This window comes from Lissotriton helveticus, chromosome 5_1 (genome assembly GCF_964261635.1).
Source record: "Lissotriton helveticus chromosome 5_1, aLisHel1.1, whole genome shotgun sequence".
NCBI lineage: Eukaryota > Metazoa > Chordata > Amphibia > Caudata > Salamandridae > Lissotriton > Lissotriton helveticus.
The window spans coordinates 1,083,248,444-1,083,273,756 of NC_136065.1; positions in this window are offsets into that span (position 1 = coordinate 1,083,248,444).

Here is a 25,313-nt window from a genome sequence, read left to right on the forward strand (position 1 = left end):
CAAAAGAACATCTGAAAGAGCTTCATTAAAAGGCAGCAAGGGCTCCGAAGAGGTAGCCGCTGGTTCGAGCACTTCAGTCAGGAGGTTAGCCCTGACGTCCACCGTAGGGAGTTCGAGGCGAAGAGCCATGGCTGCCCTAAGCACTACCACTGCGTAACTGGCTCCCTCCTCGGTAACCACGGTAGGAGGAGACAGCATGCCAAGGTCAGGTGAGGTGTCAAGACCACTGGCCTCCCCCAAATCCCCTGCCCAGTCTGCATCATAAGCACAGTCCTGTGCTATGAAATGAAATGAATGAATGAAATGAAAAAGGATTTATAAAGTGCATGGCTGCCCGGAAGCGTCCCACCGCTGAGGGTGCAGTGGAAAACTGAGGGGAAGGGAAGGAGATGATGAATGAATTACTAATTATTGTGGGAAAAGATATGTCTTCAGAAGTTTACGAAACTTCATGTAGTTCGGTTCAATTCGCATCCAAGCTGGCAGGGAATTCCACAGGGTTGCTGCCGTGACCGAAAAACATCGCCCTCCAGTACGGGCCTTCTTGATTCTATGAATAGTGGCCAGGTTGCCCTGAGATGAACGCAGGGACCTGGTAGTTTTGTAGGGATAGAGTATTGTCCCTAGCATAGGGGGCCCTTTGCCCTGAAGGGATCCGTGGGTGATACGCAGAGCCTTAAATTTAATCCTTTCCCGGACAGGCAACCAGTGGAGGGTTCTGAGTGCTGGTTTTGCTGATGATCTCCGGGCGGTGCCTGTCAACAGCCTCGCTGCTACGTTTTGGGTGCGCTGAAGGATGTTAATAGTGGATTCAGGTGCAGCCATAAAAAGGGCGTTGCTGTAGTCTAATCTGGATAAGATGAGACCTTCTGGATAAGATGAGACCTTGAATGAGCAACTTTTGGGACTGTGTCGGGAGTAGGGGGAGAATTTTACGGGCTGAGCGAAGTAGGCCCACACAGGTACCAGCCGTCTTTTTGGCCTGTGTTTTCAGGGAGAGGTCTTGCTCCAGCCAGAACTCTAGGCTTTTGAGTTCTTTCTTTGGTTGTGGGAGAGCTCCTAGACACAATGGCCATATGGAGGTGGGAAGGGATGTTATTCGATGGCCCAGAAGCATGAGCTCAGTTTTTGTGCCATTTAATTTAAGTCGCGAGTCACACATCCAGTTATAGATACCTGCAAGGCAATCATGCAGTTTTCTGATTTTGTCCTTTTCCAGTGAGAGTGAGACGACCATTTGGGTGTCGTCAGCGTATGTGACGGCTTTGATCCCAAAGGGAGTGATAACATCCTCCAGGGGGGCATATAAATGTTAAATAAGGTAGGGCTCAATGAAGAGCCCTGAGGAACCCCACACTGGAGGGGGAAAGGCTTGGAGCGCACGTTCCCTTCACATACCTGGAAAGTTCTGTCCTTCAGGAAGGATGTGAGCCATCGCAATGCGGTGCCTCTCACCCCTAGATTAAGGAGGCGCTGGATCAGGATCCCGTGGTCTACAGTGTCAAATGCAGCGCTTAGATCCAGGAGGATCAGTAAAGCCGATCCTCCTGAATCCAAGATGCACCTTGCTTCTTCAACCACTGTAAGAAGGGCGGTCTCAGTCCCCTGGCGAAACCCTGTTTGCGAGGGTCGAAGCAGGTTGTTAGTTTCTAGGTTAACCGAAAGTTGTTGATTTACGGCCTTCTCTGCGATCTTACTCAGCCCCGGTAAAAGAGAGATTGGTCGGAGGTTTGCAAAGTCTTGGGGATCAAGTCCTGGTTTCTTCTGCAGCGCTTTAACTACTGCATGTTTCCAACTAGGGGGAACCACTCCTTGGTCAAATGAGGCATTGATAAGGTTAGTGGCCAAAGGCGAGATGGTAGGTCCCACCTGCTGAAGGATGTGAATAGGGGCAGGGTCATTCGGGGATCCACTTTTCATGCCTGTTAGAGCATTCAAAAAGCCTTCCTTGGATATCTGGTAAAAAGGAATCCAGAGTAGGGACTATGTTTGCGGCAGTGAGAACCGCAGGGGCATAACTGTCAGATTTTGGCGGCAGGGATTGTAGGATGTTTTTTATTTTGTTCTCAAAGAAAGCTGCTACTTGATTGCATCTGGTGACCGTGGATTCCTGTATCGAGGGGGGGGGGGGTGGGTATTTTGAGTAACTCTTACTATTTTGTAGGTTTCCCGAGACGAGTTGGAGGCAGTTCTAATTTTCTCTTCGTAGAAAGAGGCTTGGGCTATTTTCCTAGCTGATTTATAGGTCCTCATTGCTGTCTTATATTTCTCTTTATTGAGGGGGGCCCAGTCTTTTCTCCATCTACGCTCCTGAGTTTTGCAGATTTTTCTTAAGTTTCTCAGTTCTTGGGAGTACCATGGGGATTTAAAGATTTTACTTTTTTTCTTCAAATTTTTCTTGGGTGCTGCTGCATCAAGGGTAATGGTTAGCCACTTGGTGAAGTTCGCGTCAGCTTTCAAAGGGTCAGGGACAGGGAGAGGGGCAGATTGTTCTAGTTCCCGAGTCCAATTCTCAAAAGAGAGTTTGGACCATATTCTCTCCTGGGTGCAGAGTGTCTGAGCTTGGGGGATGTCTAAATTGGTTTGCCATGTGAACGGGATGAGAAAGTGGTCAGTCCATGGTAGTGGGAGTGGGGGCAAGATTTCTATTTTAGGAATGTTAGAAAAAACCAGGTCTAAAAGATGTCCTTTAGCGTGTGTCGCCTCAGAGTTTTTAATGGGGAGGTCAAACGCGTTCAATTCTGATGTAAGTTCACCTGCAATTTTATCAGTGAGATCATCAAAATGAAGGTTTAGATCTCCTAGTAGAATAAAATTGGGTGTCGCAGTACAGGAGGTGATTGTGGTTTCTAACAGTGAGCCTACGAATTGTCCTAGGCTTCCGGGTGGACGGTATATATGAATACCCGAAAGGGATTTGTTTGGGGTAATTTGAAGGTTAAAATGGATGCTTTCGCAATCCAAGATTCCTCCCTCTTGTATCCGGCATGTACAATTATCCCTATAAACCATGGCTAAGCCACCTCCTTTTCCCTAGGTTCTGTTATGGAACGGTATTAAAAATCCCTGGGGTAACATGCTGACAATATCTTCCTCAGAGTTAGAGGTCAGCCATGTTTCGGTGAGGAATAATATGTCCAGGTTTTTATCTTGAATCAGCCAGTTGATTTCTGTGCAATGTTTGGGTATAGATCTGCAGTTAAGTAGGGCCAGGCTTACACGCTTCGGTGTCTGGCGATTATCTTTCCGAAGAGGGTCACCCTGGGGAGAAGGTGGTGGTTCATGGGGAGTGATTTTGGTTCTGAGTTGTAGGAGTTCGTCTCGTGAGTATTTAATCCGAGGATCGGGAGGATCGGGAGAAATGGGCATAGTGTCTGGCCCTGAGCCCGGCCTGGCCCGGACGGGCCCAGATGGGCTTGCCTCTGTAGCGCCCGCTGCGCCCGCCCGCTGCGCGTTCGGTATATGGCATTCATTTTATAGGTAGTGGGCCAAAATCGCCCAGCCACTAGAGCGCTGTCCAGTGCCTCTTCCAAGTTGGCGCCCGAAGTCTGCGCCTCGAGGGGGTGGATGTGGGATTGACCGGGAGCCCTAAAATCGGCCGCCAATGTGCTCTGGAATCCGCGCTAAATGCGGTGCAATACGGTCACAAGATCGATTTCCGATTATGAACAGGTAATTTTTAAATTGCTAGCAAGGTACAGATAGCGTTATTACAGTTTTTAAAAATATGTCTAAAGGATTTAAAAACAATCTATACTCCCGGCTTCCGCCTCAGGAGTCCACGAATAAAGTAATACTTGCAATAGTGAAGGCTCTTTTATAGGTAGTGGGCCCAAATCGCCCAGCCACTAGAGCGCTGTCCAGTGCCTCTTCCAAGATGGCGCCCGAAGTCTGCGCCTCGAGGGGGTGGATGTGGGATTGGCCAGGAGCCCTAAAATCGGCTGCCAATTTGCTCTGGAATCCGCGCTAAATGCGGTGCAATACGGTCACAAGATCGATTTCCGATTATGAACAGGTAATTTTTAAATTTCTAGCAAGGTACAGATAGCGTTATTACAGTTTTTAAAAATATGTCTAAAGGATTTAAAAACAATCTATACTCCCGGCTTCCGCCTCAGGAGTCCACGCATACAGTACTACTTGCAATAGTGAAGGCTCTTTTATAGGTAGTGGGCCCAAATCGCCCAGCCACTAGAGCGCTGTCCAGTGCCTCTTCCAAGATGGCGCCCGAAGTCTGCGCCTCGAGGGGGTGGATGTGAGATTGACCGGGAGCCCTAAAATCGGTTGCCAATTTGCTCTGGAATCCGCGCTAAATGCGGTGCAATACGGTCACAAGATCGATTTACGATTATGAACAGGTAATTTTTAAATTTCCAGCAAGGTACAGATAGCGTTATTACAGTTTTTAAAAATATGTCTAAAGGATTTAAAAACAATCTATACTCCCGGCTTCCGCCTCAGGAGTCCACGCATACTCAGACCCCTCCCAGTCCTCCCCTTCCTCCAAAGTGTGTGGAACAGGCTCAAAATAAGGAGGACAGATATAGGGCACAAAAGGTAGCGTTGGTATCGGCGTTGGGCGACGTCGATCTGGTACCGTGTCTGGGTCAGGGCTGAACCTGGGGATGACGTCGTCCTGAGGATCGGGCAACGCTGGAAGCGGTGCCGGGGAGATCGGTGCTGGTAGAGGTGTCACAAGGTCAACCAGCGTTGATCGGGGTCCGATCCCGTATCCTTGAGGGGCCTGCGGCATCTGGGCCGGAGCCTCCTGCGACACTGGGGCCAGAACCACCGGAGATGTTATGTTATGTTAAAGTGTGCTTATAAAGCGCTCTGTCACCGTGGGTTTCCTGGCGCTAATCTGATACTGAGGGAGGCGGAGGAGATTTAACCGGTTTGAGGGAAGAGCCATGTTTTTAAGGATTTGCGAAATAGGATGAGCGAGTTGGAGAGTTTGAGCGAAGGAGGAAGAGAGTTCCAGAATTTGGGGGCCAAGAGAGCAAATCTCCGGCCACCAATTCTGCAGAGTTTAAAGGAGGGAACAACCAGGAGACGGAGGTGGGAGGATCGGAGGTTGCGTGAGGGGCAGTAAGGGCTAATAAGGGATTTCAGGAAGGCAGGGCAGGGGCCGGTTAGGGATTTAAAAGTGAGGCAGCCGATCTTGAAGGCTACCCTCGAGGTGACCGAAAGCCAGTGTAGTTTGGTGAGAAGAGGTTTGGCGGATTGCCATTTCGGGGTCCCGAAGGCCAGTCTCGCCGCTTGGTTCTGGACGATCTGTAGTCTAGAAAGCAGGACCTTAGGCAGACCATGATAGAGTGAGTTAATGTATTTGCTGCCGAGAACTGTTAGTCTTGTCACAGTTTCGACTCAAAATAGTATCAAGGGTTATTGTGTCTCCTGCAAAGCACTTCGAGTAACATCTAGATGAAAGATTTTTATTTTATGTAAATAGCTAGGTGGGTTACTGCTTTTGGCACGAAGATCCTTTGCTACTTGCAGGTCATAAATTGCAATCTTTCTAATATAATGTGATTACTAAACCTTATAACATTTCTGTTCATTTATTTACACGCTTGTATGATTATCAATGTCAAATGTGTGTGCACGATGTAAAGTGCTCTGACACCCCTCAATGGGATGTGTAGCATTATAAAATAAATACACAAATTACTCATACAGACTGATACAGCTGACATTCTTACAGTGCATGCCTATCTCTTATACGCAGCAGTTGAACAAAGTCCAAAGCTTGCTGCCAACTCATAGTTTATCTTTAAGTACCTGTGAAGAGATTCAGTGATAAGCTGTGATCCTTTGTTTCCCCTCCATTGCATTGGCATATATGTGTGAGGCTTATATAGATTCTAGCCAAGATCATACTGGAACAGAAGGAGGGCTGATTGCCCTTTAACGTTGGCCTTTGTTTTGGGCCCAGCCGGCTGCTCATCTGGAATCTAAAATGCAAAATCCATGCTGCCTGCTCATTGCTGTTCTGAAAGGAAAGCAGACAACGTGCTGGCACTGCTGAATGTGTCTCTGTGTCGGAAAATTACACTGGGACAAGTTTAGTCTATTTTAGAGGGGTTCAATTTGTCTACGCGAGCGAGGGTCGTAGACAGCGAGAGAGGGTCGGAGACAGCGAGAGAGGGTCGGAGAAACCGAGGGAGGGTCGTAGACAGCGAGAGAGGGTCGGAGACAGCAAGAGAGGGTTGGAGACAGCGAGAGAGGGTCGGAGAAACCGAGGGAGGGTCGGAGACAGCGAGAGAGGGTCGGAGAAACCGAGGGAGGGTCGGAGAAACCGAGGGAGGGTCGGAGACAGCGAGAGAGGGTCGGAGACAGCGAGAGAGGGTCGGAGGAACCGAGGGAGGGTCGGAGAAACCGAGGGAGGGTCGGAGACAGCGAGAGAGGGTCGGAGAAACCGAGAGAGGGTCGGAGAAACCGAGGGAGGGTCGGAGAAACCGAGGGAGGGTCGGAGACAGCGAGAGAGGGTCGGAGAAACCGAGAGAGGGTCGGAGATAGCGAGAGAGGGTCGGAGACAGCGAGAGAGGGTCGGAGAAACCGAGGGAGGGTCGGAGAAACCGAGGGAGGGTCGGAGACAGCGAGAGAGGGTCGGAGACAGCGAGAGAGGGTCGGAGAAACCGAGGGAGGGTCGGAGAAACCGAGGGAGGGTCGGAGACAGCGAGAGAGGGTCGGAGACAGCGAGAGAGGGTCGGAGAAACCGAGAGAGGGTCGGAGATAGCGAGAGAGGGTCGGAGACAGTGAGAGAGGGTCGGAGAAACCGAGGGAGGGTCGGAGAAACCGAAGGAGGGTCGGAGACAGCGAGAGAGGGTCGGAGAAACCGAGAGAGGGTCGGAGAAACCGAGGGAGGGTCGGAGAAACCGAGGGAGGGTCGGAGACAGCGAGAGAGGGTCGGAGAAACCGAGAGAGGGTCGGAGATAGCGAGAGAGGGTCGGAGACAGCGAGAGAGGGTCGGAGACAGCGAGAGAAGGTCGGAGAAACCGAGAGAGGGTCGGAGATAGCGAGAGAGGGTCGGAGAAACCGAGGAAGGGTCGGAGACAGCGAGAGAGGGTCGGAGACAGCGAGAGAGGGTCGGAGACAGCGAGAGAGGGTCGGAGACAGCGAGAGAGGGTCGGATACAGCGAGAGAGGGTCGGATACAGCAAAAGAGTGTTGGGAAAACCGAGAGAGGGTCAGAGAAACCGCGGGGAAAGATAGGGCCCGTTCATCTCCTCTGTTGAGGCCTTTCCGTTCTGCTACTTGCAGTTTGATTTTTCCAGTTTTCAAACACCAGTTGAGCAGCCAAGGAAGTGACGTATGTGAACCTTTGGCTTTGATACAGCTCACATCTGTTTGTTAATGACACACGTTTAATGACTGCTCAGGGCTGTTGCCCCAGTCCTCCAGTCCCAAACACAGCACAAAATGCACTGCTCAAAAATGAGAGAATAAAACCTGCTGGTGCCTGGTAAGCGCCCCACCTGCCCTGGCAGGGGATGGGAAAGGGTTAGGACGGGTATTGCAGAACCTTCGATAACATGCACATAGACATAGCTTTACTGCCTTTATTTAACAGCAGCATTCCCAGCCTGTGTGCACGTGGTAATGTACGCAAGCAGGAAGTTGGTGTAAGTGTGCTTGTGTCATGTAAAAGGTGACAGGATCACCCCTGATTCCATAGGGTGCCGCGTAATTAACTTCTCAGACACGAATGTCAGGGGTTCTGGACAGTTGAGCCGAAAGGAGGAAGGCTCGAGTAACGTTTTCTGCGTGAAACAAATGGAAATCTCCTGAGAGCGCAGGTTCAAAGCAGCATTGCGTTCCTGTTTAGAGAGTTGCACTCTTAACTACATGCTAGAGAGAGATGCAGGGATCTTACCATACATTAATGACTTTACTATTGAAAGAACAGTTAGTTACAGGGCATTACACCTCCTATTAGCCATGTTTGAAGCCCACAGGGTCCTTTGGGTCACTGAGGGTTCCCCTCCAGCCCGTGCCCAGCCTCTCCTGTGCTTCACACCTCCTGGCACAACAGTCAGCAGGTGGCAGAAAGAAGGGCATCGCTCCTCCCGTCTCACAGCCGAAACCACCAGTGCTACCTCCGGCTAAGAGCAGGCAATACCGACAAGCAAGCACAACAGCGTGTCAAAAACACGCCAGATGAGACAAAGCCAAAACATGCACAAACAACATAAAAACTCCTACCGACTCAAAATCAGGGCATTTATATCTTTGCTTTACCATTCGCTATCTTGTTTAATTATTTTTTTACATGATCAGTTTTGCTTTTTTCTCAATTTTAAGTCATTGGCTCCTCTTGGCTACTGTTTGCCCCCGTGATTTTTGTTCTGTCCAAACTGTTTTTTCCCCGGGCTGGACAATTATTTTCGTTGTTGCTCTAGGAGGTTTAATTTTCCTAAATGTTCTTTTCTGCATGTATTCAATAGCATAGGGACTATGCTTTCTAGGCGCGATAGTTCTGAGTCAACATAAGGTTTCTCAGTGACTGCCTTACCTGCTTTTCAAAAGCATGAACAGGACATGTTACTCCCCCCACAACCCGCAGAGTTAACGCCTTCCACCCGCCTAGCTCACTGAAATCTTCACTTGGCGCTGCATAGATGGACAAAGCCATTTCATACATATAGAGTTCCCTTCGGTACGACTGGAGCACAGTGCAATGAGTTACTCCCTGTCTCAGTTCCCAACACCAGCGCGCGGAGTCCATCCGAATATTAAACAGGGGCGCTACAAGAAGGCATTCTAGGAGGAACGTTAACTTATACTGAACACGCCAGTAGTTTATTGCATGTAAAATCAGATTTCCTCAGATACAACACTGACTATACATCTGCCCTGCACATCTGGATGAGGGCACTCTGGATCGGGCACCTCCTGAGATGCTGATCGCAATGTACGAGAGAGGGTCGGAGAAAGTGAGAGGGTCGGAGAAACCGAGGGAGGGTCGGAGACAGCGATAGAGGGTCGGAGAAACCGAGGGAGGGTCGGAGATAGCGAGAGAGGGTCGGAGAAACCGAGGGAGGGTCGGAGAAACCGAGGGAGGGTCGGAGAAACCGAGGGAGGGTCGGAGACAGCGAGAGAGGGAGGGAGGGTCGGAGACAGCGATAGAGGGTCGGAGAAACCGAGGGAGGGTCGGAGAAACCGAGGGAGGGTCGGAGACAGCGAGAGAGGGTCGGAGAAACCGAGGGAGGGTCAGAGACAGCGAGAGAGGGACGGATAAACCGAGGGAGGGTCGGAGAAACAGATGGAGGGTCGGAGACAGTGAGAGAGGTTCGGAGAAGCCGAGAGAGGGTCGGAGAAACCGAGGGAGGGTCGGAGAAACCGAGGGAGGGCCAGAGACAGCAAGAGAGGGTCGGACACAGCGAGAGAGGTTCGGAGACAGCAAGAGAGGGTTGGGAAAACCGAAAGAGGGTCAGAGAAACCGCGGTGAAAGATCTCCTCTGTTGATGCCTTTCCGTCCTGCTACTTGCAGTTTGATTTTTCCAGTTTTCAAACACCAGTTGAGCAGCCAAGGAAGTGATGTATGTGAAACCTTTGGCGTTGATAGGGGGAAAACTCACATCTGTGTGTTAATGACACACGTTTAATGACTGCTCAGTGCTGCTGCCCCAGTCCTCCAGTCCCAAACACAGCACAAAAAGCACTGCTTAAAAATTAGAGAATAAAATCTGCTGATGCCTGGTAAGCGTCCCACCTTCCCTGGCAGGGGATGGGAAAGGCTTAGGTAATGCAGAACCTTTGAAAACATGCACATAGACAGAGCTTTACTGCCTTTATTTAACAGCAGCATTCCCAGCCTGTGTGCATTTGGTAATGTATGCAAGCAGGAAGTTGGTGTAAGCGTGCTTGTGTCATGGAAAAGGTGACAGGATCACCCCTGATTCCATATGGTGCAGCGTAATTAGCTTCTCAGTCACAAATGTCAGGGGTTCTGGACAGTTGAGCCGAAAGGAGGAAGGCTCGAGTAACGTTTTCTGATTGAAACAAATAGAAATCTCCTGAGAGTGCAGGTTCAAAGCAGCATTGCGTTCCTGTTTATAGTGTTGCACTCTTAACTACATGCTAGAGCGAGATACAGGGATCATACCATACATTAATTACTTTACTATTGGAAGAACAGTTAGTTACAGGGGATTACACTTCCTATTAGCCATGTTTGGAGACCACAGGGTCCTTTAGGGCACTGAAAGTTTCTCTCCAGCCCGTGCCTAGCCTCCCCTGTGCTTCATACCTCCTGGCAGGTATACCTCTCAGCAGGTGGCAGAAAGAAGGGCATCGCTCCTCCCGTCGTGTCAGAAATTGAGTTCGGTATAATGTGTTTGGGCAATCTACATTTTATAAACTATTTTTCTTAAAAATATCTTGTTATGTAGTATTTATGCAGACCGTTTACATAATTTCTGCACGCTGTAGATGACAGGTGTTCCTTACTATTTCCCAATTAAATCATACTCAGTTTATCGACCCGAAAGGCTACGTTTGTCCTTCCGAGGTACCTCATTGCCGACCGCAGAGTACGCACACACATCTCAACAGCAGACTCCTAACTCACTGAGCTGTCTTGGAATAATTCATATGCGTTTTACAACCTTTGGGACTGTTAGTTAGTTGTTAACGCAGTGTTGTGTGAAATCCGTTTTCGAGCAGTTTAGATGTAATCAGAGCAGATGTTATTAACTTCATGTAATTGCAACAACGTTTTTGTGCTTGCTACTTTTACATCAATGTATAAAAAAGAATAACAAATACAGTTCTGAATACTACTAAAGTAGGACGTGAATAATTTTTTTAACAACAGTGCAGTATGAAACAAGGGAGAGGTTAAAGGGAGTGGAGCGAGCGCGGTCGCGAAAGTGATCGCGATCAAGCGCGCTGCGAGCGATGCGCTTAATGAGCATGAGGAATGCCATATGACGCCTCTACTCATAAGCGCGTGCCAGCATACATGCACTGCAAGCTGTGGCCGGCGGTAGCATTTTTTGCAGCCCTTACTTAAAGTCTCGCCAGACCAGCGCAAGCGCTGGGTCAGGCGAGACCTGCGCAATGACATGGTCATTGCTGGCTGAGTCACAGCACTCTTTTGTCTTTACTTTCAGCTAGGTGCTACTGTATAACATGGTTAAAAAATATTGACAAGGCCAACATTTCTTGCCTAGGCGAGATATCTTGGCTTTGCCAATGCTAGTTTAGCTCTGGGCCCACATTAAAGGTGGCTCTAAATAACGCTTGCTCACTATTTGCACATGCTTTGCCAAGATAATTTTTAGGAGGTGTTAGCAGCAGGTTCAAAACATAAAATATGCAAATATCAACCTCAAAACAGACAACAAATTCGTTTAATGAAAGTAACTCCTCACAGTGTCTCTCATTGACTAAACAGAACTCAAGCCCTTGTAGGATACAAGCATTAATGGTATTTACACTTGTATTTACCATAGTAGTTATGAGTTTCAGCTCTCATAAGCCTTACTAAAACAAAGCGCAATGGAGGTTTAACCTCTTCCATGCTCATGACGGCTCCCTGCCGTCATGAGTCACCGTGGGTGTGTGCTGATGACGGCCGGGAGCCATCATGACCACGCCCGCGATCGGAATGCTCAGCACTGCGGCGGAATTCGCGCCACAGCGATGAGGTTAATATAATTTATTCACCAATAACGTTTTGCGGTCTTTTAGTCAGTGATACTGATGTGGTGTGTGACATTTATATCCTCGCTGCATGCATAGTTTTCCCTTTAATGCAGACTATTAAGCACAGGATAAATCTGCGTGCCTTTCCCTTACATTGATTTGGTAGTCTATACTAAAGTGGAGGTCCATCGACTCTAGTAAATACGGTAATGAAGGGGAAACCGATATTGTGAGCAGCTGAGAAGGAAGAGGGAGCTCGGATGTTGGGGAAGTGCTTCGCAGGGTCTTGAAGTAGAAGTTAACAAAACCGCTGGTCACAGACGGATGTTCTCTCTGAGCCAAATTTATGGGAAAGTGACAGTGCGGCACTGCAAGCCATTTGGCTGCACCACACTCACTTTCAAAGCACAGGGATGCAGCATATTTACAATAATATGTCGCATCCCTGTTTTTTCCCCTGTGCTGATCAACAATTGGCTGCCATGCGCCAATGCAGGCACCCTTGCGCCGTTGCTGCACAAAAACAATAATGGGAGGTGTTTTCTTCTTTCTATGTGTGCTGCAGAATGCAGGACGCATGGAAAGAGGAAAAAACTAGGAGAAATTAACCCCTTCGACGCTCATGACGAGCTGGGCTCGTCATGAGGTAGCCTCCTCGCACGCTCATGACGAGCCCAGCTCGTCATGTAAAGTGCGGTTTTAAAAAACTCAGCACAGGAGCAGAATTCCGCTAGCGCGCATGCGGTTAAAACATTTCTTCTTTTTTGCGCTTCTCTACGCCTCCCCTGGAGAGGCGTAGGTTTCTGACGCATCCCCAGGTTTCTGAAAGTTTGTATATCTGTGAATGCGTCAGAATCCATGGGTGTTGCGTGGAAACACCCACAGCAGCATCCATGGAATGCCCCTTTCACGCAAAGTGCTGTGTGAAAAGGGGCCGTATTTACAAGGACAGGAAACACTACGCAGGGTGGCCTTACATGTCCTTGTAAATAGGGGGCAGCAAAATGCGCGCTGGTGAATCACAAAAGCCCCTTGCACCGGGGGTGCAAGGGGCTTGTAAATATGCCCCTACGTGTTTGCGTCTCTGTCCACTATGGGCTTTGCAGTCAAGTTCAAATTAACTTTATTCGACAAGAAGCCATAAAAACCACAATCCATTCACAAAATGTACAATAAAACACATAAAATATATCACAAGTTTCCAGTAAAAGTTACAGTTTAAGATTTTACAAAAGGAGGAAAAAGTACTCTATATTATACATATGTAAAAACCATCGGAAAAATACATAAAAGTTTCATAAAGTGACTAGTGCCTAACCTAAACCGGTATATATGCTGCTCATGCATGCATTTATTCAATCCATTAACTCCTCATTACGTTTCCTAATGGTTAAGGCTAATTAAAAAAAAAAAAAGTAAAACAGCATAACAAATCTCTAAAGTAGAGAAAGTTTGCAACAGTTCTAATCCCAACTGTTAAATTCTGGCCGTTGACCTACACCATACTGGGCCAGGAAACGTTGAGGGGGGCCTTAGTACAGAGAGCATAATATAATAAAATGACGGTGTTATTCCTATTGCACCACCTTGAAAAAGCACTGACACAAGTTGAAAATCGGTCTGCAAAGATGAGGAACTGGATAAGAGCAAAAGGCTACTGTATTGGGATATGTGTGCAGATCCCACCCTTAAACCTCCATCCACCAACCATTACAAACTTCTCCAATCAACCAACCCCAACATCCATCCCCAGCATCCTTCCAACCACCGTCCATCCAACCTATTTCAAACGTTGCCTTCTCTTGTCTCATCCTCTAACTCCACTGGTTGACCCCCAGGTCTTTTGTTCTCGCGCTGTTGTAAACAAACCTGCAATCAGCTCAACAGCAGCAACAGACGCCAACTCCAGATCTGTACAGGCAAAACATCTGCAGGAACAACCCACAAATGGCCAAGAAAAAGGGGGTTGTGGGGGGTGTATATATAAACACGGGAGGATAATTAAGAAATGGAGGGAATTAAGGGGAAAATTCTCCTGATTGATAGAGTACCCGGAAGTCATCTGCAGGAAACCAAGCACAAAAAAACCATAACCCTCAGACAAAGTACAGCATACCCTACTCGGGCCAACAGTCAGCAGCGAGTGATGTCACCATGACCTAAACTGTAAAAAAAATAAAAACGGGGGAGTGGAGAGTTATCAAGGTAGAATCAACCTCCTATATAGACTTTTTATAAACAAAAAGATTCTACCTTATTTGGACATATCTTTTCTTAGTGGTTTGAAAAAGTGATGGAGTTGGTGATTACATGTGTATTAGTTAACCATGAAATTGTCATGGAAAACACTATGCGTTTTAAAAATACCCCTCACACACTAAGAATCCCTTAGTGTCATGCTTCATCATGGGGGTCTTCCTGTCCCTCTACGGGGCGGGGCGGGCTGCAACCTACAGAGACGCGGGAGCACTTATTTTAAGTGAAGAATAGCTATGTGAGGGGGCGTGGCTTACGCGCCAACGGAGGAGGACGGCTTCTCCGTGAGCTCCGCTACGGACTCGACCCGCGGATGCCGCGAGAGCCTCTTTTGCCGTTTTTCGAACGGCTGTGTGAGCTGCAGTGTCGGCAGAAGGCGCAGGGACCCCGTGAACACCGCTTTGGGATGCCTCCATGCAATGGAATGACATTAACTAACTGCGGTAACTTGTATCTCTCCTGAGACGCGGGCGGCCGCCATTTTGGCCGCTGAGCCTGCGTCTGTATTTTTCCTTGTGTTTACCACACCGCTTCAACTGAAATGCATTTAACTTTCCATGGCATAATCATGATGCCCTTTTAATGACTTTTTGACAGAAGCCTTGATGTTCTTTGCTGGTTGCTTCATGCCACGTTATTTTCAGCGTTCTACCCCTATTCTATGTGAGGAAATACGGCCGCCATTTTAGGAATGCTGGACTTGAAGAGACAGCTTGCTTCTATCATGTCATCTGTGTCGCAATGAATTGTAAAGTGAAGTGTGCCTTACTATCTAGCAATATACTTGTGCTGGCTCATGCAGGTGCTTCCTATGAAGGTTTATGATCCATCTTTGTGCACTATTGCGACATTTATTAGAGGTCTCTCAATACAGTGCTCAGACAGTTACTCAAGTGATTTTCGGTCATTTACCTCAGCTCTACTGTCTAATCTGTTCAATTTGTGTATACTTATTGCTGTTTGATCACCTTTGCGTATGTAAGGTCATGTCAGAATTATAGGCACTTGCTGTTCTGCGTAGTGTACACATCACTCTGCTCACCTTTGCAGCGTTTTTAGGCACACTTCCACGTTTTCACCATGGCCAATGACACACGTACTCCAAAACTGTCTCACACTGGTGCCAAACCTAAGAGACCTAAAAATGACCCGCCTTCGCCCATTCAGTCTTCCTCAAACCCTGTCCTGGATTCCATTCTTGAGGAGGTTCGTGGTCTCCAACCGTTCATGACCGCCACCAATGAAAAGCTTAAACAGATTCAGGAGCGTTGGGTTATTATGGAGGGCAAGGTTTTGAATTTGGAGCAACGTGTGAGCGATATTCAAGATGCCTCAACTAAAATCCCGTTACTGGAGCAAGAAATCCACAAACTAAAACTACACACTGAGGACTTGGAAAATAGTAATCGTAGGAATAATCTACGTGTTTATGGTATTCCGGAAAATGTGGAGGGTCCAGACATGGTGTCTTTCATATGTAAATTCTTACAGGAACTTTTGGATCTTCAACCTGCGTCTCATCCTCTTAATATACAGAGAGCTCACCGTCTTGGCCGTATAAACTCCAACTCTACCAAGCCTCGTGACATTATCATGCTTTTCCTAGAGTTCACAGAGTTAATGTCTGTCCTGAAAGCCGCCAGGCTCAAACGGCGTCTCCAATGGTCTGGTCATAACATTTTTATCTCACAAGATCTTTCGGCTGCTACGAATGCCCGACGCAAGGAATTCTTGAATCTCCGTCCTCTAATGAGACAGCTGAACATTTAATATGGGATCCTGCATCCTTGCTTCTGCAAGATCACGCACAATGGCCGTACCCGATCATTTGATGATCCTCAAACGCTTCGCACTTACCTACAGAGTGTCTCTCCTTCCAATATGGACACTGCTAACTAGTGTTCCTCCTTGTCGGGACCTTCACTGTGGCTCTTCCTGTAGTCATTTTGGCTTCTTTTGATTTTTCTTCCAGTCTCTGCTCCTTTTCTTTAGGTTCCGCTCTTACATCCTTTTCTTTTTTCCTGTATATGTCCTTTCTTTAGAGAAAACAATAAGAGAGTGAGGGTATTACACTTAAATGTGAGGTGAGAACTCCTAGTCCCCTGTAAGAGATTATAACAAAACAAATGGAGGAGTGCCCCCTAAAGGCGAGGCAGAGAAAGTCTCTGCACCTGAAGCTTAAGGCTTAATCAAGCACTTGTGCCCAACCTTAACATAGGACACAGCATGTCCTTTTTGAAGACCCCTCACTCACCAACCTAGTTGGTGACATGCTTCATCATCGGGGTCCCACCCCGAAGGCCGAGTGCCAACAGGGTGTGCTACGACACCGGATTACAGTGGAGCGGGTATTATTTCTCTTTTTATATGTGCAGTGATAAAAAAGGGGAAAGTGATTTAAAAGGGGCCAGATATACTCACTTCAAGACTTTATTCCTGAGTGACTGGACACCCTTGTAAAAGAACTGTAACACCTATGTCTAATTAAGTAGACTTCGGTGTTAAAGACGTGTAGTGTTGATAAAATAGCGACGTGTGCTATGTGATTAAAATATAGGTCTTAGGTCTACATGTTTCAACCTCTTGTGATTGTGGGTTTTTGTCAGGACCAAAAGGAAAAAGAGAAAGGGGGACCTGGGTGGTACGCACATGCTAAGAAGCGCCCTACCCTCGATCCGTGATGAATGGGAACACAAAATTGTGTCCCTACACAAAATGTAGTCTTCTCCCCACTCTGGAAGAAAAACTCATAGAGCGGTAAGAATCCGCTTCATGGGCATTCGTGGTCCAATGTAATGTCCATTACCACGGGGCGCATCATCTATGGAACCAAGTAGGTTACCAGTCCGAGGAACAGAAGCCGCAAATTACGCGAGCAGCGCCTTTGGACCACGAACGCCCATGAAGCGGATTCTTACCGCTCTATGAGTTTTTCTTCCAGAGTGGGGAGAAGACTACATTTTGTGTAGGGACACAATTTTGTGTTCCCATTCATCATGGATCGAGGGTAGGGCACTCCTTAGCGTGTGTGTACCACCCAGGTCCCCTTTCCCTTTTTCCTTTTGGTCCTGACGAAAACCCACAATCACAAGAGGTTGAAACATGTAGACCTAAGACCTATATTTTAATCACATAGCACACGTCGCTATTTTATCAACACTACACGTCTTTAACACCGAAGTCTACTTAATTAGACATAGGTGTTACAGTTCTTTTACAAGGGTGTCCAGTCACTCAAGAATAAAGTCTTGAAGTGAGTAGATCTGGCCCCTTTTTAAATCACTTCCCCCTTTTTATCACTGCACATATAAAAAGAGAAATAATACCCGCTCCACTGTAATCAGGTGTCGTAGCACACCCTGTTGGCACTCGGCCTTCGGGGTGGGACCCCGATGATGAAGCATGTCACCAACTAGGTTGGTGAGTGAGGGGTCTTCAAAAAGGACATGCTATGTCCTATGTTAAGGTTGGGCACAAGTGCTTGATTAAGCCTTAAGCTTCAGGTGCAGAGACTTTCTCTGTCTCGCCTTTAGGGGGCACTCCTCCATTTGTTTTGTTATATGTCCTTTCTTTGGCAGCTCGTGGGGATGTGTTCCCTCTCTGGTGTGTTCTCGCCCCAGATGTCTTGGCTGTTCTCCTCTTCTCTGATCAGGCTCCTGTGCCTTGATCTGTCTACTCTTTTATTTCTTTTCTTTATTTCCTTCCCTTCCTTCACTCCTCTCTCCTTTCCTCCTTCTACTTGGCTTTTTTGCTTCTTCTCCCTTTTTCTGTTATTCTATTCGTAAGCGGTTTCTACTTTTAATTTTTCTCTTCATGTTGTCATTCTTCTTGATTCCAGGTGCATTTTGTTTCAGTAATATGAGTGTGTTGGGAGTTCCCTTCTCATGTAACTTATGTGTTTGCTATTTCCCTTTTTGTAGTCATCTCCTTGCCATGTGTCTACTCCATGTGTCGCCCATCCTTTCCTCCTACCATCATGTGTAATCTTGTTTCGTGGAACGTACGAGGTCTTGGTCACCCAGTCAAGCGTCAAAAGGTATTGTCTCACTTATCTAAACTTAATTCACAGGTTGATTTTCTTCAGGAAACGCATTGTTCCGATGTTGAATCTATTAAGCTGAAAAGGCAGTTGGTGGGTCAGGTTGTGTTTTCTCCTGCTGTTCATAAAAAAGGGGGGGTTGCTATTTTATTTCATACAGCTTTAAATGTTCAGATTGTTTCCTCAGAATGGCGATGAAGGACGTTGGGCATTGGCTAAGGTTGTCATCCAAAATAAGACAATGGTATTGCTAAACATATATGGCCCGGTACGTCCTGACCCCAAATTTTGGAAAGATATTAAAGTCCTGATTTCGTCCATTGACTGTCCTGACTTCGTAATTGCTGGTGACTTTAACCAATGGTTAGACCCTTTTTCAGATAGATTATCCTCCAGTAAATTCCAACCTGACAAATCTCATAAGAGCTTTCAATCTGCCATTGCCTCTCGTCCTTTATATGACTCATGGAAAATGTGTAACCCCGATTTGTTAGAATATACTTTTTTCTCTAATGTACATGACACCCGCTCGAGGATTGATTACATTATGGTTAGTAAATCTTTACTCCCTTCCATTAAAAAATCTGTAATAGGTTCCATATTTATTTCCGACCATGCTCCTATTTCCACTACACTTGACCTCTCCCATATTTCTTCCAAATTTTGTCGTTGGAAATTTAATTCCTGTCTTTTGTCTGACACTGTTTTTATGAAAGAAAGTGTGGGGTTCTTTAATGAATTTTTCTCCTTTAATAATCCCTCTGACACCTCCATTCCTAATAATTGGGATGCTTTTAAGGCTGCTTTTCGAGCATTTACTATATCTTATGTCTCTAAGAAAAAGAAACTTAATGGAAAAAAATATGAAGATCAACTTCAGAAAATTAAACGACTTGAACATTCTTATTTTTCCTCTAAATCCTCCTCTGCCCTCCAGGAATTAATCCTAGCCAAAACGGATCTAAACAAAATTATTACTAATGAAGCTTGTAACACTCTCCTTAAAATCAAATCTAAATTCCATGGTGGCCAGAATAAAGCGGGGAAAATGTTGGCAAATTATTTAAAAATTAAATCAGAACGTAAAAATGTAGGTCCTATCTTTAACGACTCTATTAATAAACTTGTTTCATCGGATGAAGATATTGCTGAAGTGTTTCATAATTATTACCAGTCCTTATACACTGATGATACGCACGCCTCTGATGTAAACTTAGCGTCCTTTTTTGAAGGCCTTCCTTTTCCCTCGTCCCTTCCGGATGACTTTGCTCAATTGGAAAAGGAAATTACTCTTCAGGAAGTAACTCGGGCCATTACTTCTCTCAAAAAATAAAAGGCACCGGGCCCAGATGGCCAACCTGTTGAGTTTTATTCTTCTTTTCATACCTTTTTTGCACCAAAACTCCTACAATTATTTAATTCCTTTATTTCAGATGCTAAGGCCTCTGGGTCCTTTTTGGATGCACTAATTACCATAATTCCCAAACCTGACAAAGATCATTCACAATGTAAAAATGATCGCCCTATATCTTTAATTAATTATGACTGCAAATTTTTTGCTAAAATCCTGGCTTCGCGTCTTGACTCCATTATTCCCCGTCTAATTAAAACGGACCAAGTGGGGTTTGTGAAAGGTAGACTTGCTGCGGACAATGCTCGCATGTTTTCCAATGTCATTGCACATAGTAAAACTCTTAAAGTTCCGTTGGCAGCTTTGTCCTTAGATGCTGAAAAAACTTTTGACCGTATTAACTGGCAGTTCATGTTTCGTACCCTAAAATGGTTTGGATTTGGTCCCTCCTTTATCTCCTTGGTTAAACTTCTTTATTCGTCACCCCGTGCCAGTATTTTTGTTAACAATCAATTTTCCAGGTTTTTTTCTTTGTCTAGAGGCACGAGACAAGGATGCCCCCTCTCCCACTTACTATTTATTCTATGTCTTGAGCCTTTTTTAGAAAGAATTCGTTCTAATCCTAAGATTACTGGCCTTAAACTCTCATCTACTGAAACTAAATTGTCTGCATATGCGGATGATGTACTGGTATATATGTCTGACCCTGAATCTTCTCTTCCACATTTTTTGGATGAGGTTCGGTTGTATTCCTCTATATCGGAATATAAACTCAACCTCTCCAAAACGGAAGTTCTATCTCTAAATTCGATCTGTTATCAATACATGTTTAATGATACTGACTTTGCATGGTGTCCTTCCAAAATTAAATACCTTGGTATATGGTTCTCCTCATCCCTAATTGATACCCTTAAATTTACTTTTGACTCCCTCTTAAAGAAAATCCAATCCCTCCTTCAAATTTGGTCCCCCTTATTTCTTTCCTGGTGGGGTAGATTAGATACGATTAAAATGATGATTACCCCCCATGTTCTCTATACTGTCTCCATGCTCCCTTTTAAAATTCCCAAATCATATTTTTCCCGCATAAACTCTATTTGTATTAAATTTTTATGGAATGACAAGCATCCTCGAATAGCCTTGCATAAGTTGATTTATCCTAAAACTGAAGGTGGTGTTCGATTTCCCAATTTTAAAACATACCACTCCGCCTTCTTGATTAAACAATCCTTTTCCTTGGCCTATGACTTCACAGATAACCCTGTTCCTAAATGGGTTCTCCTAGAACGCTCTCTCTTGAAAGATTTTTCATTTCAACATACTGTTTTTATGTCAAATTGTTCTTTTTTTTAACTAAATACCATATTTTAAAATAATCCCAAACAGTGTTACACAATGTTTTCTCTTCTACTCTTTCTCCTCTTCAATGTTTTTTATCATCTGTTGTATGGTATAACAAATTCCTTAGATACAAAGGCAAATCGTTTTACTTTAAACACTGGAAAGAAAAGGATATTATGTTTGTTCATCAGTTTTTTGATGATGGATCTATCATTCCATTTCCGGTAATGCAAAATTTATTTCATTTGCCTTCATCATCTATAAATGAATACATTATAACGTCTGCCATTCAGTCACATTTATCTTCTTTCTCACTACCTGATGTCTTTCCCTCTTTCGTCCCTACCACTCCACTTTACCCTTTATTTTCTACTCAACAACCTAAGGCTGCTCTTATTTATACAATTTTGTTAACAAATGTTACAGATCGTCCTAAATCAACTATTGAGACTGCTTGGGAAACTGACTTTGATGTTTCCCTCTCCGTCTCGTGGGATCGTTTATGGTCTAAACTGTTTAAAGTATCTTTGCTGCTCGTATCACTCAATCTTTATTTCTCATATATCATAGAGTTATTATTATCCCTGTTAGTATCCATAAGTTTTCCCAAACGTCTTCTTCGCTTTGTTGGTCGTGCTCCAAAGAAACTGGGACGCTTAAACATCTATTATATGAGTGTTCCCCTGTTTTGTCATTTTGGAATGAGGTTTGGAATATTTGCATGCCAATGTTTTGTTGCTCCGCCTCATTATCTCTACAGAATGTTTTTTTACGATCTTTGTCAACTGCTATTGATATTGTATCATCTTCTGCGAGACTGTTGGACCTGTTTATTGCTCTTGCATTTAAAGTTATTTTATCGTGTCGGAAAGATAACTCTAAGCTTTCTGTTCATACTTGGTGGAATTATATTTGTGATGAACACAGGATCGCTACTGCTTCATCCTCTTCTGTTCCTCTAAAAATCAAATCCGATCTCCTCTGGCTCCCCTTTACCACTTATCTTTCTTCCAACTCTCCTACTTGACTGCTTGATATTATTCCCACTCGTTAAATCCTGTCCTCTCTTCCTTCTCCTTTCCTTCCTTCTTTCCTTTCTTTCCTTTATTCCTCTTTCTTTTCTCTTCCCCCCGTTTCTCTTTATCTTTACCCTCCTCAATATTTACTTATTTCTTGCTACATATGTTTTGTAATCCTTATTAATATGTACTTTTTCCCTATATTTATGACATGTGTATGTGTATTGTTTTTCTATTTCAAAATGTTTAATAAAAATTTCTTAAACAAAAAAAAAAGAATCGCTATGTGTGATGCAGGGGTTAGAGTGGTAGAGTCAAGAGCAATAAAGTGGTGTGGTGTTAAAAATTCCCTGGCTAGTGGAAAAAATAGACTTTATTCCCTTCCATAGCTGGAAATGTTAAAATGGGGAAAGACGTAGGCGGTATTCTATAATGGGATGCCTCCTACTGGGTCAACATGTTTTTTCAAAAGCCATCCCCATGGCCTAAAAAGATCCCTACTTCACTCACATATAATGAATATGTAATATTTGCCTAATGTTCTTCAAAATAGATCATGCTAAAAATAAAGCATGCTAAGTAGACATACCTCCACGGAGCAGCACTAAGGTATTTACGGGCTAGGGTGCAGCCGACAAAATGTTGCCTCTCCAGGCGACCTCCCCTTCAGTGCCAGCTCATGGAGTCAGAAAATCTCTTAAAATAGTATACCAAATTGGTTTTCATTCATACCAAAGAGGTATGTCTACTTGGCATGATTTATTTTTAGCATGATCGATTTTGAGGAACATTAGGCAAATATTACATATTATATGTGAGCGAAGTAGGGATGAGTCGGGGCTATGGGTGACTCAAAAGAGCACACCCTACACGGAGCAGTAGATCCAAGCTCGGTAATCCTGCTGTGGAGAGGCATTGAGAGGAACTGGGTAAGGGGTGTTCCTGCTGTACTAATTTCCATCATCACCCATGCTGAATCCATGAAACTGTGCTCAAAGACCCATGTGGGGTTTGCTGTGAGCCCAAGCAGTGAGGAGCACGAGGGGCAAGAGGATTGTCTGGCGAGGGAGGAAAGAAGCAAGCAAAACCACAGAGTGTGGGAGAGGGATGGGGCAAGCACTGCTGGGGGCGAAGGGGGAGTGGAAGGAGTGTAGAACCCAGCAAACAAGCATCAGCGGGTGGAGAGGGGGACATGGAGGGGGGGAGATGGGGAGACTGCAAGCACTGCACTCGTATGGAGTACAATTAAAAGAAAAAGTGCCCCAGAAACGCGTGACCAGTGAAAGGACGGAGGCCATGGACAGGAAGCTGTACTCAGTCCTTGCTCCACAAAAGGTCCAAGCACATGATTACAAAGTGAAACCTGGATGCAATGACCAATGAGAAGCAAGGAAATGAGAGTGATGTTGAAGCGAACCACTGGTAAATAACAGGTGGTCTCGAAGCCTTTTTATTTTTTTTCTTTAAAACTATAGACTTGCAAGCGACAGCGCATGTGCTGTCTCAGGCAAGACCTAAAAAGTAGATCCCTAAATGTGAGCAGTGGAAGGATACAAGTCACTCAGTCAAAATGATCATAAAGAGGCTGTGCTCAAGAGGAAGGAAACGCACAGGAAAAGGAAAGCAAGTTATCAAATAAGAAACAAGCAAATGAGAGCGACAGTAAAGCCATCGAAAGTTTGTAATTGGCAGGCTCTCGGCCACCTGTAAGCCTCCAATAGATCTTTTGCAACAAGACAGCTTGCGCTGCCTGGTAGGCCCAATCTAAAAAGGGAGACTTTTGTACTTTGGGACAAAGGTGAACAACCAAAAACAAGAGGTGAACAGCCGCGGCCCGTGGAGGGAGTTGTGGTGGGGCAGGCAGGCGGGGCGGGGGAGGGGCAGGGTGGGGGTTATAAAAAGTGGAATCTGGATGATTGCAGGTAAGTAAATAATTAAGTTAATAAAACGAATTTCGTTCCGTGCCCTGCATTGCATTTTGCGAAGCAGGGCGCACTACGAAATTCATTTTATTAATTTAAATGTTTACTTACCTGCAATCATCCAGATTCCGGTGTTTATCACCCCCCACACTGCCCCACCCCCACCCCGCCTGCCTGCCCCACTGCAACTCCCTCCACGGGCCGTGGCTGGAGGTGAAGGGAACTATGACAAACCTCACAGGTGTCGGAATAAATTACAGTGAGGCGATATAGCATGGTCAAGAGAAGGCAATGCTGGGAAGAGCTATATAGTAGAAGGAAGGGCATTGTGAAGCACATCACTTGCAGCCACGGCCCTTGGAAGGAGTTTCGGTGGGGCGGAGAGGAGAGGCAGGGGAGGGGCAGGGTGGGGGGTGCTGAAAACTGGAGTATGGATAATTGAAGGTAAGTAAACAATTTAATTAATAAAACGAATTTCGTAGCGCGCCCTGCATCGCAGTTGTTATAGCCATGCAGCACAGCATCCCTGATGTGCTGCATGGCTAAAGTATTTTACAACTTTTTTTTTAAAGGTATGGACATGGCTGGCCGTGCCTCAAAAATGACAGTCATTTCTTTCTCTTTTTAGTTACCGATCCAAGTTGAATCGGTCACTAAAAAGAAAAAAAGGCACAGCAGGTGAAGAGGCAAGTAACATGAGGGTGTGTAGGTGAGGGGTGTAAGTAACATGGAGGCACAGGTGGGGACATAAGAAACCTAGGGCACGGGAGTGAGGTGATCACATATGCAAAAGACAGCAACGTGGAGTTGGCAGAGGGAAAGCACATGGTTGGGAAGGCAATGCAAGGGAGTGCGAGAGAAGCACATGTGCAAGACAGAGGAACATGGAGCACCTTGAGGGGAGAGAAGCATACAGGAGACGCAGTGGAATAACACAGTCATTCTCTTGAAGTGCCTTATCGAAAAGAAAAAGTAGCACCTGAAAAAGTGAGGCGTTAAAGGACTAAGTAATGTATCCATGTTCAGGGGCAGGAAAAACACAAGAAGAGGAAGGAAAGCTCACACAGCTAATGAATAAGAATCAAGCAAATGAGAGTCAAAGAAGACAACTAAAGGTGCGCAATGGATAGGATCTATGACCACTATGACATAACAATATACCTTGCAACAGAGCGCATGCAGTGCCTTAGGTGAGACCTAACAAATGCAAGAAACAAGTGTGAAAAAATGTACCAATCATTTATGGAAGATAAAGAGGAGGATTCATAAAAGCATAAACAAGAATGTACTTTTACATGTAAGAATTACCAACACGATTCAAGTTGCCAAAACGGTTACAGTGAAGCGAAGGTCAAACAACAGTTGCTTTTTCAGGTGGAGAGAGGCACTGTACTTAAAATGTCCATGAAACGGGTAATAAAAACATCTTATGTCAACTTTTGACTGAGACCATGTGTAAGGTGGCAAGTTTCAAAATTCAGAACAGTTCTCTCTGAAAGAGGCATATGGATTTTACAAGTCGTTGGGCAGTTGCCATATGTCCTTTGCTCTCACAACTCCTAGCGGTTCAGCGTCAAGCGGAGCATCTATCTGGGGTGTTCACTTTTGCTTGGCGCGAACTCAGTCTCCGTTCTCGAAAACCGTGTCTCGAGTGCATCGGCGCTTATTGTTGTAAGCCTTCATTTTGCATTTGCAAGAGGTGTCAGTGACACAAATTTCATCAGGTTCTATTGA